Here is a 19,524-nt window from a genome sequence, read left to right as displayed (position 1 = left end):
TGAAATTTTCAGCACTTATTACTCATTTAATTGGCTTTATAATGCAAGTTATGGAATGCAGATATTCTATTCCAGAACTGAGATAGGACCCGTTGTGTGACTGGGTATAGTTTGTGCCCACATGCCATATTTTTGCAGGCCCAGTTTAATTTAACATTAAATACAGTGGAACCTATCTAAGCATGTCACTTCGGACCAAGATTTCTTGTCCTTAATAGGCAGGAAGCTGCTTTAGACAAATGGACAACACTTCAAAAGTGTTTTCTATGTCACTGATTTAATTAGTGGTTGTATGGTTAAGTGAGATTTGGGTTTTACTTTCATCAGCCATACCAGCACTTGACCAATCTAGCCATTGAACCAAGCAAGCCAGCTGCTCGATGCATATTACAGTTACCCCAACAATGTTCCACATTCATAACTAGCTAGCCATCAGTGAAACTACTGGTGTTGTGGAATTTACAGCAAGCATATTTGCGTTCATCTGCTTGTCAGCACTGTCACCATTAGACCATCAACACACTTCAGCTGTGCTATTGCACCTGTTTACAACTTTTGTCCCTTCATGGCCAGTTGTAATAATGCTTGTAGCTTTGTGGCCAGTTGTTATAAAGCTTGTTACTTCATGGCCAGTTGTAATACAGTTTGTCATGTTGTAATAAAGCTTGTCACTTCGTGGCAAGTTGTTATAAAGCTTGTTGCTTCATCGCCAGTTGTTATAAAGCTTGTTGTTTCATCGCCAGTTGTTATAAAGCTTGTCACTTCTGTTGTTTTTTTATTAGGTTGAAGCTTGGTTTGGCACCTTGGCGGGCATTAATTAGTGACCAAACCGTGCCCTCGGGTTGTCAACCCTACTAAAAAACCTCCAGTGGGTATCTGTCATACACTTAAAGTTCCTATTTAACTGAATTTTCTGCTAACTTACTGATGCCTTGCCAAGCAAGGGTTGACTATAACAGTTGGCCATAGGATATTTACCAACCAATTAGCAAGATAAGCACTCATTTCCTTGTTTGGTCTGACATTTGTCAGGTCGGGTAAGGTTAGGTGTACACTGGTTTTCTTTGTCCTTGCAACAGTGTTTGTAAAGCAATTTCACGCATGCGTACGTGACAGTGAGTTTACAGGGCAAATATGGTATCTGATACAACTACCAGCAGAGAAAATAGTCGTTGAATCATCGTTGTTACAGCAGCTTTTTCATTATTCATACCATTACCTCGGCTTATAGTTGCACTAGATGCCACGTTTGCCCTGTACACTCACTAACAGGTACGCATGGTTGGAATCGCCTCACGAATATTTTGCAAGAACAAAGAAAACCTGTGTAGGCTGTGGTTCTCACCTGCATAGTTATTCTAGTAGACATAAAACAGTGTTTTGTTGCTAAGAGATTTACAAACCAGGTGGGGGCACTGTACACCTTAGTGTAAACAAATATTTTGAGGTAAATAGTGTTGTTGGCTGATTGGCTGGCAGGGATGTCAAATCAACCATAAAGCTAATCTGATATTTGTCAGATCAACATAGAAAAAAGTTATAATCACCCCTGATAACCCAACTATGGTTATGCTACGGGCTTGATTTCTGACATAGAAATGTTCCTTAGTTTTTGAAATTAGCAGCAACTATAGTGCACGTATCATATATTTATGTATGTATACCTTTGTCCTCCATTTTCTTTCTCCAGTCTTGATTCATGGTAACGCGTAGTATAGCTGGCAGTCACAAGAACTGTCCATGATTTCTGTAGTTACTGGATTGATTGCAGAGTTGCTCCTCGTTTGTTTGTAACACTTTATAACGAGTAGAGTATACTTGAAAAAAGGAAAATGGTTAATGTTTTTACTTCCCAGAATTGATAGTTGGAGGCACACATTTAATCACAACTTCTGTAGTGGCTGGATTGATTGCAGAAGTGCTTCTTGTACCGGTCTTCATTTGTAATGCTGTATAACAAGTGGAACAAAGCTGGTATTGAAGCAAAGTGGCAATAACGCTTTCCAGTAATTGATAGTCATAGTGTGCATTATGTCTGGCCAGTGCCATTCTTTACTTTTGATGCAGTATGGATTTTTGCTAAATAGATATAAAAATTGAAAATCTTATTAGGGATCAAATAAATTCAAATGTATACAAATTCTTCAAACTTTTGAATTATCTGAATGCACTCCGGGCCCAACAAGTTCATATAGTAGAGGGACCACTGTACATACAGTATATCTCAGTGACCATGAATGGAATATGATCAGCCAAAAGCTGTATTTACAGTTTAGTACTCCCAGTGAAATATTTGTTAACAATTAAGTTAATTGTGGCAGTACTGTTATCCAACCAGGTTGTAACATGGGCATGAGGGCTTTGCCTGATATGTATGCTCGAGAGCCACAGGCTCAAGGGCATACAAATCAAGCAAAGCCCAAACAGTGCGATCAATCACCTAAGCCAATATGAGTGCAGCCACTGGATGTATGATATATGCATACCTAAAATTTTCAATTATGGGTCAGCAGCTAGTATGTTCTGGTTACGTTCAGTTACTATGAACGGACATATCCTAGAGATATCATCGGTTATGCGAGTTTAATGTTTTAGTCAGTGCTATTCAATCATTTATGGAAAAGTATGGAGTTCACTAAAGGCCTAGATAGGTAAGCTTGCTTGTAGAGTAGTTTCTCCATGTAGATTGAGTGGTAGCTTCATGATGGGGGCATGTCCATATTTGAAAAGATGCTGAAACAATCTGTGAAGAAGCTATAGCTTTAGTTCTCACCTTAGCCCAATGTTTTTCAACTAGGAGGATGGCAATGATAACAAAATACTCTCTGTCTGAGTGGTTTTCATGGTGAAATCTAAGTTGTTCATCCTAATGATGTGAGTATTAATTGATTCCCACAGTCGATTTCGGCCTCATTATAATCACTGCCCAGTTGTAGCCCAGGTGGCTCCTTTGATCTGTGGTGTGAAAGTGTTACGTGTATGTGTGTGTGCGTGTGTGTGTGTTTGTGCACGCATGTTAGATCATCTGAATGCTATAGCACAAATTACTGTAGACAATCAGTACTTGAGTAGTCTTTACATCTCCAGCCTCTGGTTCTTCTCCATTATGTTGTACTGTCTAAAACTGATCTGCACAATGTCTGGCACTTTTCATAGCAGTACAAGTAGGCTGGTTCAAAGTTTGTTTTGAGGTATATACCCTTTAGATTGTGGTCACCCACAAACTATCAACAAATTGCTTAATGAATTGCATTATGTTTGTGATGTAGTAGTGTTCTGACACATTGTCCAGACAGCAACAAAGTTGACCAGAAATATTTAATATTGACCAGAAATTGTCTGGTTTGAGCCCTGAATGATGTAACACTTCAACCATCCACTTAGTTGTGATACTTGTTGTTTGTGATGTAGCATTAATTTGATACAGCTGTGTGTCCTTCAAAGGAGTACTAGGAGTACAAAATTGTAGTGTGGTTATAAAGTTTGGCCACTATATGTGACCGGATTTGCGAAAAGGTACCTTTTTCACACATTTGACATACCAGCAGACAAAATGCCATAACTGTTGACTCCTTGCACTGATTGACTTTCTTTTTGTATTAAAATGTAGCCACATAATGTAGGCATACTCATGAAATATCACAGACACATGCTTGCAATGATACAAAAGTTACAAAGTTTGAAAGTTGAAAAAATGGGTCAAATTTTATGTGTGAAAAAGGTACCTTTTCGCAAATCCGGTCACATATTAATCTGCATAAGTAATGCCTTTTCATTGTAAACAATACCAACAACTGTCCGGGCGTTGTAATTGTTCCACTGTTGCATGAAGATAGCCAGGTACTAAGCACCAGTATTTTTAGTCCATTGTTGGCATGTTGATGCATGGGCCTGGTACGTCTAGAAAAATAGTGGATTCAATAAAGATTTGAGTCACTGTGTCCTATTACGGAAAAACAAAGTGAGATCAGGGATTTTTAAAAGTAGTGAAACAAGGGAATAAAAAGTAGTACAATGAAACCTCTATAATCCGACGCTAATTGGGATAAGAAAATTGCTTCGGATAAGCAAGGATGTCAGATTATTGTGGTACACTGAAATCTCTCTAATCCGACACCTTTGTAATCCCTATGATCTGACATTGTTTTGTATACCTAAAAGACTTTTTCTATATAATACTACCTCAATAATCCGACATCCTTGCTAATCCAACACAATTTTCTTATTCTAATGAGCATCAGATTATAGAGGTTTCACTGTAGTATTACATAGAGAAGGTGTTTTTGGTATACAAAACAATGTCAAATTATATAGAGGTATTCTGGATCACAGAGGTGTCAGATTCCAGATGTTTCAGTGTAACTAGGGAGGTTGCTTATTCCTGCAGCAGATATACTAGTAGACATTAAATAACCCTAAACTTTAGTCTATAACCATGACTAAAGGTCCACTAGTGTCTGCAGGCATAGTCAACCTTCCTTGTTTTAGCTTGCTACCACTTTTTCCATTGTTTCACCACTTTTTTTTCTTTTATCCCTAATCCAACTTAAATTTCCTAATTTGCTGTTTCCTTCTACTTTTTTGCTTACTTTTTATAACATAATTATGACAAATGAAATGGAAGGGGAAGTGGCCAATAAACTTTGCTTTCAGCTTTGCTTTACCCGTTACACAGTGTTGCAAACGAAGAACAGTACAAGAAGCATCTCTGCAACCAATCCAGGCACTAAGAAAACATAAGCGATAAGCATAATAGTCAACACAGCCATAGGGAAGCCACATGTGTTATCACAAATCAACACCTTGCATTGTTAACAAAAAGAAGTGGAACACAAAGGAGGACAATGACAAACGTGTATTGTACGTATGTACTGCAGTTGGTGAAAAGGTACATCTCGAGATGAAATAACATCAAACAGTGAAGAAATCTAGCCTGTAGCCTTATACATTGTCAAGTTATGCTTGGCTAAAGGCATCAGTCAGTAAGCATAAAATTCTGTGTTAAATAGAAAATTTTAAAATTTCATAGAAACTTTTGGGTTAGTCATTTTTGGGCTTTGTGTCTAACCAATGATGCCAAGAATGAAAATTTTTAGCTGGAAAAGCCCTTTCTTCATGATCTGGAAAATCCTGGTAATGACAATGGAAAATGACAATGGGCTGGAAATGCTGTTAACTGGTTGTAATCATGTGCAAATCTTTACCCTTTAATTATCCTATACCCGTAGATTGTAATTGATTGATTTATACATCGTTATATGGTTTTAAGACAAATGTACAGGAAGTAAATATGCAAGTGTACCAAGGAGCTTTAAAGCAGCTGGAACCCTGGCAAGGCAAACACACACACACACACAGAAAAAAATGAAAGAAAAGCACATACACAAATATACAGTGTCAGAAATAACAGTCGGCCATCGACCATAGTCCAAGCAAAATCACATTTTGACTGACTATTTGGAGGCTTGTTCGGTCGAACATCTGACAAGCAGCAAGACACAGTTAGTAAAAGCTCACACCATTAAAAATCAATCAAGCTATAATGGACCTCACGACCGCTCAACGTCTCAGCATAGATAATATCCATATATTATCTATGGTCCCAGCAATGATGTGACTCATAGGATGTTACCACGTGATTACAGATGACAGGAGACTTGTTCTAATACTTTGGTGCAGACATTGGTGTATTTAAACTTAAGTTGCTTTGTGAAAGACTTTGGAAGAGTGGAAGCATTTTAGACTATCTACATTTCAGGACATTCGAGTATGCTGAGCAAATGGATTTAAAGCGACTTGTGTCTAGTTTTTGGCGGGATCCATTTAAGCCAGATTGGCCAGGATTTTAAAAGCTTCCCACCAAGACCATCCGTTAGGGCTATTCATTAGCTATCAGCAGAGCTATAGTTTATTTCATTCTATCTTATTTGCAGGAAGCTGTGATCGGAATTGTGCGAGCATGTCACCACCTCTATTCTCGGACACAAGCTATCAGCTGGTTCTCGTACATGGTTATACCAAATTGTATGAAAATTATTGTGGACATGCTTTACACATAGCCTATCTGAACCTCCAATTTTGAGCTAAAAATCTTTTATGGTTAGCTAACTAAAGTGAATTAAAGTTTTCACAAGAAAATTAGTATTCTCATTTTTCTCGGATAATAGCCAATGCTTTTTACACCAAATAATTTATCCACTTCCTACTGACACCATCTGATAAAGCTGTTCATTGGCTATCAGCAGAGCCATAGTTTATTTCTTTCCATCACCTTTATGGATAGTTATGATATGAAATATGCGAGTATGTAATTACCTCTATTCTCAGACACATTGTTCTGTGCTGTCTGATTGAATCTTGGCTCCAGCTATTTCTGGTGCAAATGTTGTACTTTTCATTGATTTAAACTACTTTAAATCAAGACACACGGTAGTGTGTCGTGCGGCCCAAGGAGCCGGCGCGCCATACCCGTGAGTATATTGACAGGAAGAACGAAAACGTCATTTTCACACCTTTGTATCTCAGTGATCACTTATCCGATTGGAACCACATTTGCTACACAGTTGCCCGCCAGCCAGGGGAGTCTACATTCCAAATTTGAAGGAAATCGCTCCAGCCATTTCCGAGATACGAGCTGCCAAAGTTTCATTTTTTTTTCTTTGTTTTTTTTTCTTCTTCGTCTTTTCGCACACTTGCAAAAATTGCTATAACAAGCAAACGCGTACTCCGATCGCCATGAAATTTGGCACACAGAAAGGGAGTCCAACGGCGAATCCTAGCATCAAATTTGGTACAAATCCGATGAATGGTTCAGGAGTTATGACCGATTATTCGCGTAAAACAAGATCGATTTGTTGTCACGCCTACAGGGTTAACCGCTTCATGGAATGAGTTGAAAATTGCTATGTAGATGGAGTAACGATCGTAGGAGTGCCTTTTGGTGGTTTGAAAGGAATCGAGATAAAGACCATGGAGATATGATACAAAACTGACTCATCACTGCAATCGCCATTCCAACCCAGCATTGATTTTTCTTTATCTTGCATACAGCTCCATAGCTGCACTTTGTATCCATCATTCAGGGAGCTTAAATATACGTAACACTGATCCTCCTTCGTGCCGCCTCCAGTATGACACGTATGGGACTCACTACTCCCGCTCTTGCCTGGGAAGTGATAGTGGGAATTCCTGTTTTCATCAGACTACCATTAAGGGATTAAAATATATACATAAATGCTCCATCTTACGAGGAGCCCAGTGAGATTTTACATGATGGCAAGTGGTTAACCAGTGCTGTTTTACCCAATTCCACTTGTAATAATACTTATATTGCACATTCAACATTCTTCACCATTGTGCATTAATAGCTAACAATTAATATGCATATCTACAGTTAACATTGTTCCCTACCCATTGGATCACATACCATGGTGCATGTATAATTGTCACTGCCATGATGTCAATTTATCATAATCATAGTTGCTTGTCGCCTATAGTACACACACGTTCGTTGTACTGGCAATCCATTACTACATCTATTTCTCATTGTGCATAGTCACATTAGAACTGCCTCCCAAGTTTAACCTGGATCGCACATTTAGAATCTCTTACCGCATTCATGTGCATTTATCGTTCCCATCAATACTGCAGATGGCCAAGTGATTATCGCATCATTACAGAGATTGTTGAAATGTAGTGGTTGAACACTTGTTAACCAAAATTATGAATATTATATTTCATTACCCTTCAGTGTACTGCCATTCCATTATCCGCTACATCGCTGTTTGGTGTTTAACTGAACTGCTGCCTCAAAGTACCTAATTCAAGCTTTACTGCCTTTATTTTGTGTTTTCTCCTTGCAATCGAGGTGGGATGCAAAAGTTACTGGCCATGCCATTGGGTTATACATCAAAACTGTGTGTGTTACCATTGAGGATGTATCTGTACACATTGTCATGGCCGTTCATAGTTTGTGGTATCTGTGTTACAAAACATGACTGTTGTGAGTGTACATACTTGTGGTGTATTAACCCTTTCTTACTGAAGTTATTTTGTAAAACCGCAGAAAAACCTCAGGAAATGAAATTTTATGGCTTGTGTGATCTTTGCGCGATACATGAGGACCCCACCCATTAATTAACACAGAACGCTATATACCATATGAAAGCCACCTTTCCCTTCTACCCAAACATCTAAAAACCTTACAACAAAACACATAACTCACACGCTTTGAAGTGAAGAAAGGCGCATTGTTATTCTTCACCATAGCAGCGAAAGATGGACGCCGCCATCTTGTTATAACCCCCGGTTACATCATACAGTATATTTTTAGAATCCTTATCACGTGAGGAATAGTTTTGTTCTTAGTAGAACACACCATGATGCTCAGAGCGAAAGTTATCGAAATTTAAACAGGTACAATTGTTTTTGATGCGTGTTTGTGTGTTTATAAGTATTGATAGTACCCCATACTCGTTCTTATCGCTTCGTGTTAAACTTTATTAGAAACACCTGGGCCTACTCAACAAATTGGTGGTTATTTCAACTTCGCAGCCCTTAGGATGAAGGAGTTGTGGGTCCATTTATAAAGGGCACTCGTAACATGTGTTTTTTTGGCAATATATTAGCCATTCGGTAATAAAGGGTAAATGTAGTATTAGTTGCGTATGAATGTTGTGCTTGCTGCAGCCATCTTTGTTGCTGTCTGCAATTTGTGGTTTTGGTGTTACAGAATACGTCTGTCGTTAATGTTGTTGTGGGCATGCCTTTTGTGAACTAATTTTATATTCTTAGTGTATGAATGGCGTGCTTGTTGTGGCCAATGTTGCGTTACAAACAATTGTTGTGTATGTGCGGCTGTTGTGTATAAATGTTACATTTGTTGTGACCAATACTTGTTGCATTCAATGTTTGTTGAGTATGAGTGTATGAATGTTGCAATCAAAGTTTGTTGCATATGAACGTTGGATGTTGCATTTGTTGCGATCAATGTTTGCTGCATATGAATGTCAGTTATGTATGATTGTTGAGTTTGTTGTGACCGATATTTGTTGCGACAGATAATTGTTGCTACTGACATTTGTTGCGATCAACGTTCGTTGTGTATCAATGTTCAGTTTGTTGCTGCATTTGAGTATCTGTTTTGAATGAATGTTCAGTTTGTTGGGACCGATATTGTTTTTTTGTTTGTTGTGTATGAATGTCTGTTTTGTATGGAGGTTACGTTTGTTGCGATCAATGTTTGTTGCGATCAATGTTTGTTGCGATCAATGTTTGTTGCGATTAATGTTTGCTATGTACGTATATATGTCTGTTGCATATGAATGTTGAGTTTGTTGCGACTGACAATTGTTGAGTATGCATGTTGTGCTTGCTACGGCTTGTGTTGTTGCTGTGTGTTCACAATTTGTGGTGTTACATGTCTATTGAGAATTTTTTGTGGCTACAGTGTACTAATGTAACATTTGTTGTGTATGAATGTCGTGCTTGGCGTGACTGATGTTTTGCTAGTCTGTTGTGTATGAATGTTTCATTTGTTTGAGACCGAGATTTAGTGCAATTGATATTGCTGTGACTAAATGCTTGCACAGTGAAGGTAGTGCTTGTTGTGACTGTTGTTCTGGCATGATGAATGACTGTTGTGTATAAACACTCATTGTTTCATTGTTATGTAACTGTATAACAATGATAACACACAGTACTCATCTCATAGTTAATGTTAATTGTTTGTTATTATGTGGTTCATATGCACAAGCTATTCTACGCCTTTCATACACTCTCATTGGGTATTATTGATAGTCAATTACCCATGTATATGCTATTTGCATTACAAGTCAAGTAATGATGTTGTCTCACTATATAGTATTGGTTGACATGTCGCAGCATAGGTGCACTGTATAACATGTTGTTGCATATATACACTGTATAATAATATGCTAGTTGCAGATAATTACTACGTAATGCTAGTTACCATATTAATTGATGTATTATATCTGTGCTTGTATCATATTTTATAGTTGTAACATGGGCATGAGTGATTTACCAGAAATATATGCCCAAAGTCCAAGAGCGCAGCCCGAGGATTGCGGGCATACATTTCTGGCAAATCACGAGTGCCCATGTTACAGCTAATATGTAACACTTCAGTTAAGGGTGATAGCCTTAATGCCAATATGAGTGGAATCACTGGATTCGTTATATATGCATGCCTGAAAGATTGGTTTATGGATAGACAGCAAGTAACGTTGTAGCTACGATTGTTATAATAAACAGCCATACTTGCTTTGATGAAAGTGGCTTGTTCTTTTAGAAGTGCAACCACTTTCCCAGGATACATTTCAACGTACACCGGTGTACAGTTAGATGTCTCCCTGTGTTGAGGTATACATGGCAAATGTATCCTCTGGAATTCCTTTGATCTGAGGTGTGAAAGTGTTACATACATTTATGTACTTAAGTTACTGTACATTTTTGTCAATTTTCGTCTAACGGTTTACAATTGCTTTGGGGGAAATTGGGTGCAAATTGCTGAATAATTAAACTTAATAGCTGCCTAGTCCAAGGCTGTGTGGTGTTATCACCAAATGTAAACCATCATTAAAATTTAATGTGTCACAACTGAATGTGCCAATACGTGTTACAATTGTATGTTTGCAATGTGGTTGCTGAATGTTGCTGCTGCTGGGTTGACATAAGTAATACTGGATGTATTATGTAAAGTTTGCTGTGACAGTGATAACACATACACATTGCCTATTTGGGCTGGTGTATCATACCTCAGTTTCCCTACCTCCCCCCAAAGAGTTGTATGTATATGTATGTGTGTCTGTATAACTGGTCTGTAAAGTGATTTGTTGTTGTAATATGTTGTGGTTGCACGCCGTAATGTTATAGAGCTTAGTGTGGTGGAAGGGAGGTTTGTGTAGGAAAGCATGCAGTAATGTGTCGTGTTATGTTTGTATGTGCGGGGAGTGTTGGTGCTAAGTCTTTAAAGTATTTGATGTGGGATTACTGACTGGTGTCCGACATTACTTGAATTTTGTCTGAGAATATATGATTTCGAGCAACAACTTTGATGTGGTCTAGCACAACAATCAGATAAGAGTTTTGGCTCAAACTTTGAGGTATAGTTAGGCCACATGCAAGGTATGTCTACACCAATTTTTGTATGATTCCATTTAGCAGTTTACGAGAACGAGTGTCCAAGTATACAGCTGCAGATGACCTCCCTTGTTTTTTATAATGATTCTATTAAAATATAAATTTTCTAATTTTTCCTGTACACTTGTAGAAACTACTTAAGAATGCTTTACATGACTAGTGTAGTTGAGAAATCAACCATAGCATAACTAAATGAGGGAACCAACAAAATTTGGAAGGCAAAATTTGCACTGTGTAAAGTTGATATTTTACCTGTCCCCTGCTATGGGACTGAATTCACTTTGCTAGTCATCTCAGAATGGATCACAGTTATTAGGAAATCAGGCATATAGTAGTTTTTTCTGGTTTTGTTATTTAGTTATACAAAAAATAACCGATAACTGTATTAACTGGCTGGTTATTGGTTTACCCAGTAACGTTTCACAACACTAGGCTATGGGCTTGAGCTTTTCACTATTCGACGTCACTTCAGCCCTATAGGTGTCTTTTGGTTGGCATACCTCAATATGTAGAGTGTATGCTTCATGGACTTACCTGTGTCCTCCTTTGTATTCCATTTATATTTTCTGACAGTGCGAAACTGTCGATTCATGGTAGCGTTGCATGATGGCTTCCCTACATTTGACAGGAGTTGTCCAAGTTTTCCGTTGCAATGCAGAAGTCCTACTCCTAGTGTTCTTTGTTTGTAACTCTTTGTAACAGGCTGAACAGAGCTGAAAATGGGCTTTGCTATTTCAGTAGTTGATAGTTGGGGTGTATGTCCAATAAGCCTGGCAGTGTTCCTTCCGTTCTAATGTGATGTGTGCAAATTCAGCAGTCAAAATAAAGTAAACAAACAAGTGTACTGAAGATTAAAAGGATCATAGAAATAAAAAGCAGTGAAACAAGGGAGGTCATATACACGTACTAGTGATATTGAATGTGAACGTTGAGTACTGATTTGCATGGATACATGGACATTTTTTTGCTGTTTCCTCTTCCCCACTTTCCTATCATCTCAGTTCTTTGTTTCGAACACTGGGCCCACCAATATACTGTAGAACTGTTCACTACTCAGCCACCCAATGACAGTGAGGCACTGGTTACATAGAAGGGAGGCAATTGTTTCTATGGAATCAATTCTTTTACAGATGCTTTTGAGGTAAAAGAGTGGTAAGAACTTTTGTCAAAAGTCAAGTTTCCTTCAGTGAAATGAATTTTCCCTATGTGATCAAACTTAGCTAAGTGCTGCTACAATATTTTACAATAGCTCTAGCACTTTGGTCTGTATCATAGTGTGAACATACAGTGTATATATCACTACTGTAATGTGTTTAACTTGAGACAAGTACGCTAGCACCACAAAGTACCCTATTAACCTCAGTGTTTACTTCTGGTATAAACAGTGGGCCTGCACGGGAACTATGCAACAATATGGGACCTGCTGACGTCAGCTGGGACCAAACTTTTCTTGGAATATACTTCACAGTGTCTCTAGATTCTATACTTGCACTAGATACGTATGTAGTTCTGCAAGTCACAGTTTGTGGTCTTGTATGACCAAACAACTTTTCTCCAGTTGTAGTGTCCCACAAATGTTTATGTCAATTAGAAATGCGCCTGTGAAAAGGATCTGTAGCTGACCACTCATGAGCCTAATAGTCTATTATGTTGCCTATATGTAGCTACTAAAGTTCAGAAATAATGTGCAAGTAAAAGAAATGCAATAGTTTTAGTGAAGTGATCACTACATACAAGTTATACAAGCAGCTCAACAAACGAGACTTCATGTGTCATGTAGCATACAAAGGCAATGACTTGTTAGAATGTAGTACCGAGCTGTTGATTGATATTCCCAGTTGCTGGAGGTGTAGGCACTTATAATTTCTCATTGATTTAGGCATCCTGTGAGGTACTGTCACAGAGAAAGAGTAATCTGACTAAGTGAGACTAACCAATGTGACGTGTTTAATGTATATGAATTCCACAAAAAATTTAATTTCCACAGGTCTCTGTGTCCTTGGTTCCCAGGTCCACTGGTTAGACATGTACTAACCTCAGAGTTTACCTTGGGCAATGCTTGTGGTCACCACTAACCAAAAATACTGGCATGTAATTTAATTAAAATGTCCATACTATTTAATTATGGCTTGACAAGTAGTGTAGTTGGTCAGCAATAACCCATTTTCACACAAGGGCTAAGGAATGTGGTGGTTAATAATTGTGATTGTGCAACATCCGGTGTCCTTTAAAATGTATTGAAGCCTATTGGAGTGAGTTAAGAAATCTTCACGGGAGCCTAAACTGTACCGTTTATTCTTATTCTGACAACGAAATTGTAATCATCAGGTTGTTAGCATCACGATGGTATATAGTTTGTGAAGATTCGCTGTGTTGTATAGCGGGAAGAAGTGACTTTAGCATGGCAGAAGACTCTAGTGACTTTGTTTTCAGCATCTAGAAAGTCTGCTTAGTGAGATAAACTTTGTTACTACGTTTGTACAAGGCTGGAAACAACGCTATGCAAAATTTTATTGCAGAAATAGGCGATCTTTCATTGCTGTGATTCTATCAATACTAGGCAATTATTTCACCTGTTACAGTAGGTTTAGTGGCCATGTTTTGTTGCCTAACGATCCTCTATACTTGTAAGAGTAAAAATACCTTGTTTTAGGTAAGATGCATCCTTTAAAACTTAAGGTATCACTACCATTTGACACAAGACTGCTGATTTCTCGATCACAACACAGTGTATCTTTCCAATTTTCACGTCGTTGTAGTATAGTGGCTGCTATAAAAGTACGCTCTTATAATAAGAATAAACAGTATGGTTTGGGCTCCCGTGAAGTGTAAAGATCTTAGTCCCATAGGTTTGAATACATTTTAAGGCCTCCCAAAGGACACCTGATGTTGTGCAACGTGTAATAAATTAGTATTCAGTACCATACCATGAATACTTTAGCTTGCATGGAAATGGACTATTTTCTGTTGTCCAACAGTTATTTCTCACACTGAGTTCAGTTCTAGTCTACACACATTGGAACTGTATATTTGCAGAGTATAGTTTAAATATAAATTATATGAATGGTAGTTTTGATCGCTTGGAAGTTGTAACCTAAAAATGTTGCTGCATATACTCATGGCCATTTCAGGATAACTGTGTCATTGTGTTAAACACATGATTGAAGTGGTAGTTCATGCAGTTCTGTATTCTACACACTGTTTTAGAGTTATGGACTTTTCAGTTACCTGAACACCAGATGGTCCCCAGGGGTTATAACTGAGGTATACATGTCATTGACAAGTATTATGGGCAACATGTCAAACTATAGACAACAAAATTAACTTTAGTAGTTCCTACCTACACAGATTGCATCAATTTATGTTTAGTTGTGGAAATTCTATTCAATTAACATGCAAACTCGGTTGGCTCTTGTTCACATTGCTGCAGCTGACACGAGCTCAATAGTGTGCACACTGAATAATAATAAGTGTACAGTAAGCTATTATTTATTTAAGTGCTTAATAAAACGTGCTAGAACTTTAGTTACAAATTTGTAGAACTAGCTGAAATGCCTGTAAGATTTTCTGCAATTTGTTAAAGCTAGTGGGTGCCCTTTTGCCAGGAATACTAACAGTGGAACTGAAACAGAGTCTACTAGAAGCACAGTGTGCTTTGTAGCCATACTATGGAATGCTTAGTGCATGGAAAACACTGGCTGATTATTATTATCACAAGCGTCACAAGTGTTGCAAGGCGCATTTGGCATTGATAAGCTCCTGCTATTACTATTATTAGTCACTCTCTCACTAGAGACCCACAAAGAAGACTACCGAAAGCCTGTGTAGCAGGGATTCAGAAACACATTACTAAAGCTCTGTGGAATGTAAACGAAAAACCAGACCAGGTAGTAACTTGATCCACAAGTCCAACGAAAACAAAGTATTATTGTTAACCTGAGTTGACTGTACTGGAATATGTTGAGTGCCCTCCTGAAATACATTCACATTGCTTCCTACTATACTACATAGTATCTCAGGCCAACCCTTGCCTGCCCACCTTGTCTTGTCATTCCAGGCTGGCCTACAGGGTGTAGCTTGGCATGACATGATCTGAAATGAACCTTACCCTGTTGTACCTAAGCTAGATGATAGTGTGAACGGGGTATTACCCAAACAATTATGTATGATCGAGCTGTACCCTACCACATACTGTATGTGATTTATATACTAAACTGGTTAATTCAAACGTAACTTAGAAGAGTTGGGTACATATTTAAGGTACCTGTAGTGTAGGGCTGTGCAGTAATCATGATAAATTGATTTATGTTGTAAAAGATAAATATTTTGTGTTATTGTTATTGTGACTGTATTCTCATTATGGTAGCATAAATTTTGTGTATCTGATTTGTGTAAACACTGAAGATGATGGTATCCCTTGTTTACTGTTATGAGATCCCTACTAACTTCTTTATTCCTTACACTAATAATAAACATAGTGTTGCAGTTTTGATGAACTGTATGTTATAGTTAAACATCGCATCCCAGTGTCTTCAAGGTATAAATGCTGAGTTGGAGGTGTTTGAGTGATGCAACATAGAAACCGAGGCAAGCTAAAAATTTTTTTGCATCATTCTAACACCTCCTACTAAACATAATTTATGCCTCGAAAACAGTGGTATATAGTGCCTAACTGTTAGAAAATGGTCAGATAACAGTGAAAAGGACATTGTATTGTAACTATGCCTCGCACCATTGCTAGTGAAGAGTATACGAAAGGCTTCATGGAAAGCTCCGCTGAAAAATTTACCTTCTCCTCAAGGCTTAGCTGCTGAGATGACATTTTTACTGGTGATACACACTGCTTATCAACAAGTATTGCATCAATTTGAGTAAGAGAAATTAGTGACAGTACCTTTGACAGCATTGCATATAGTGCTGTGCACCAGTGTGCAAATTAACCAGTGTTGTATAGGTCTCAATAATCGGTTAAGATACTTTAAACCAGTTAACCCTATCACCTCCACAACCTTGATTATAAATGCCCGTAGCATCACATTCTAAATGGTCTGTAACTTCAGTCGAGCATTTTAGTAGCCCCTGCGCTTATCCTGTAGTGGGCACGCCGTTAATTGAATGAGAAAACAGGTATGACCGGTCTCCTGTGCACTATTGTACGGTTAGATGATGCAATCGCATACTTTTGGAATGTCCATAATAAGCATTGTAGATGATTCTTCGTCGTGATAATGGCACTACTAGTAAAGAGAAACAATAAGGAGAGGGATTATATAGGTTGGAGTGGCGTATTGCTACTTTTGTACGCCTCGAAACAGTAACCTCGTGCCTGTATGCATATGCGCACTTGCTCAAATGCTGGAAAACCTGACTTAGAGATAATCGCTTCAACTGTAAACAGGTTAGTGATGTTTATTGTATTATTATAAACAGTGCTAGCCAGTAAAGTAATGAAATTTCACGTTTGGTTTCACTTAGATTGATTTTCGTACTTTAAAGTTATATAATGGATTTGTGGTTGCTTTTGTGTAAACAACAACTTCATAATCGAATTACTTGTTCTATAACAAGTAATTTGATACATAGTTTTATAGGAATATATGGTATAGTGTGTAAGTTACAGTAGTTTAGAAACAGTAGATTGGAGCCTCTACAAATTTCTGACCACCTGGTAGACTCCTGTAAGTGTTTGAGCATAAATCGGATGGCTGCCGGTTCTAGGCTACCTAAGTCCAGTCATGGATTTTTTCTCCTTTCTCCAACTTTTCAAACATACCTTAAGTAGCTAAAGTCTTTGAGCAGTCTGTAGGACCAGGTGTCCTACAGACCTTCAGCACTTGTGCTGTAAAGCATTAATAAATAAAAAATAAATAAATTTGGTGGTGAGGGGGATAAATTATTAAGAAACCTTTAAATTAGTTTTGCCCACCCACTTGGTAAACCATAAATTACCACTGCTGATAAGTGTTGACATCACAACATAACCTGAAAGCATGAGTAAATATGTGATTGTAATAACTGTTATTGATGACAAGATGTTGATGGTCACTTTGGTACCACCCTAAACCTTCCAGCTGGCTTGTTGAGTACATATCATGTCTGCCAATATCACTTTACTACATACAACCAATTAACCAGTTATTGCCAATTATTGGTAGGCAATTAACTGGTGACAAAAATTTTGTAGGTGTACAGCACTAATTACATGTAAGTTGTATCGGTGCACCAGACACTTGACTAGACGAGTATCCCCACAACTACTACCCAAGGCATATCAAAAGTGACTACCACGAGCAAGACTTGATAAACTGGCTTCGTTTTTAAAAAGTGAAAGTGGAGTTATATAGCTATCAAAATTGCTGTAATGGTGCTTGTCATGTTATAGCAATGCAGCCCATTTTCTAGGTAAGACACCAATACAGGGGTAGGGTAATACCAGGGCATGGACAGGGATGTAGACCAAGAGGGGTAAAATGGGGACGGGATGATGAAAGCTGAGGACAGGGAAACAGAATGGCTGCAGTCAGAACTCCCTACATGTAGAATAGCAGTGGAAGGACAAAGCCGGCTTAAGGATGGTTTCTGAGTGGTTTCCTGAAACTGGCCAGTCAAGATCGAGACACCCTATCACTCCAATAGAGCAGATCTTTCACTTCTTTTACAAATTTTTTAAGGAAGCAGTCTATACTATACATATTGGATCATGCTATACAAACCTTAGTAATAGTGTGGGATGTCTTAAAATGTTACCATAGTGGATGCGGCCATTTCAGGATAATAATTGTGTCATAATATAAAACACATGATAAAGTGGTAGTTTACACTTTTTTGTACTAATTCCATACAATTTCAGAGTTATGGACTTTTCAGTTACCTAAACACCAGATGGTCCCCAGGGGTTATAACTGAGGTATACATGTCAAGTATTATGGGCAACATGTCAAACTGTAGACAACAAAATTAACTTTAGTAGTTCCCACCTACACATATTTTTATCAATTTGCGTTTAGTTGTGGAACCCTATTCACTTTACATGTACTGTATAATATAATACAGTGTTGGTCTCACACTTTGTGCAGCTGTATACTTGACAGTTGCATGTTTCCAGGAAGTGCATGCTATTTTGACTAATCAGACATACCAGTATCCATGGTTACAAAGCCAAAATGGGTGTATAGTAATCGATTTTGATCACCAATTACTAAAATAACATAATTAACAAAGCTAAGTAGCTTTGGTAGCTTGTAACACTTACACTTACAAGAAGCTTTGTAAGATAAAATTTGACCTTGATTCCAGCCCTAGTGGTAAATTACAAATACCTTAGTAGTGATCTCATTAATATCAATAACAATTTTGAAGTTAACATGTGTATAGTATTATGTGTGCAGCCCAATGATATGGATGACTTACCATATTACGTAACAACTTCTAAGGGATGTAATATTGGTAGATTTTGTGTACATAGTTTTCCGCGAATTGTCATCCGGCCTCAAATATCAAGATTAGCTCTATGATATATAATAAGTTACTTGAGTAAGAAACTAGTGACCCTCAAAATGAAAATATTACCAAGCTAGCAAAAATAGGTATGTGGGCGCATAAAATTTGTCTAATTTTCAAACTTTCATGGATCGTAACTTTGATAACGTTAAGCTGTTGCTATTAAATTTTTAGCACTTATTACTCATTTATAATGCAAGTTATAGAATGCAGATATTCTATTCCAATACTGAGATATGGCTCATTGTATATTTTGGGCCCACATGCCCTATTTTCGCAGTCCCGGTTTAATATTGAATGTGTGAAAATTAATTTACTTTAAAATTTTGTTCATACACATACAGTGTTCAAACTACGTAACTGAATGTGTACATGTCTGATTTTTATTGTTAGCTCATGTGCATACATATATCAAAACACAGAGTAGTGCCATTGTGCTGCCTTACAAGATAACCATTGAAAATTAGATATTCACCTTATTTGGACTACTGTTGACTACATTTGTATGATGAAACATTTTAGTGTTTCACCATGGTTACTTAGAACAAATAATAACAGGTACATATTACAAAGTTACTTGTTAAGTTAGTAGTGTACAGAGTTTTATGTTCACTTTCCTAAAGGACTCTTGTTGGAAAGAATTTGTAATCAGCTAAATTAGGTGTGAAGAGTTTAGAAAAGTTTTAATGAAATAGTTCTTTTCCCAAATGTCACACATCACACAATTTGGTGATAAAATTCTACAAATAATAGTTTTGTTGATGTTGAGTTCCATGTAAGTATTTGTTGTATATGAGCTCCAAAGATAATGTGAATGATATTGTAGTTGGAGCTTGTGTAACTAACTTGTGACTCAATTCTGAC

The 19,524-nt window shown here is 37.6% G+C and overlaps 1 protein-coding gene across 2 annotated transcripts in view; it reads left to right on the top strand.

The window, feature by feature from the left end:
• LOC136260803 (uncharacterized) overlaps positions 1 to 19,524 on the top strand; it is a 119,272-nt gene that overhangs the window by 57,871 nt on the left and 41,877 nt on the right. The gene's annotated exons all lie outside the window — the stretch shown is intronic.

Source organism: Dysidea avara, chromosome 7, assembly GCF_963678975.1.
Source record: "Dysidea avara chromosome 7, odDysAvar1.4, whole genome shotgun sequence".
NCBI classification, from domain to species: Eukaryota; Metazoa; Porifera; class Demospongiae; order Dictyoceratida; family Dysideidae; genus Dysidea; species Dysidea avara.
The sequence above is the reverse complement of the archived record's forward strand: the minus strand, read 5'-3'. Positions and strand labels throughout refer to the sequence as shown.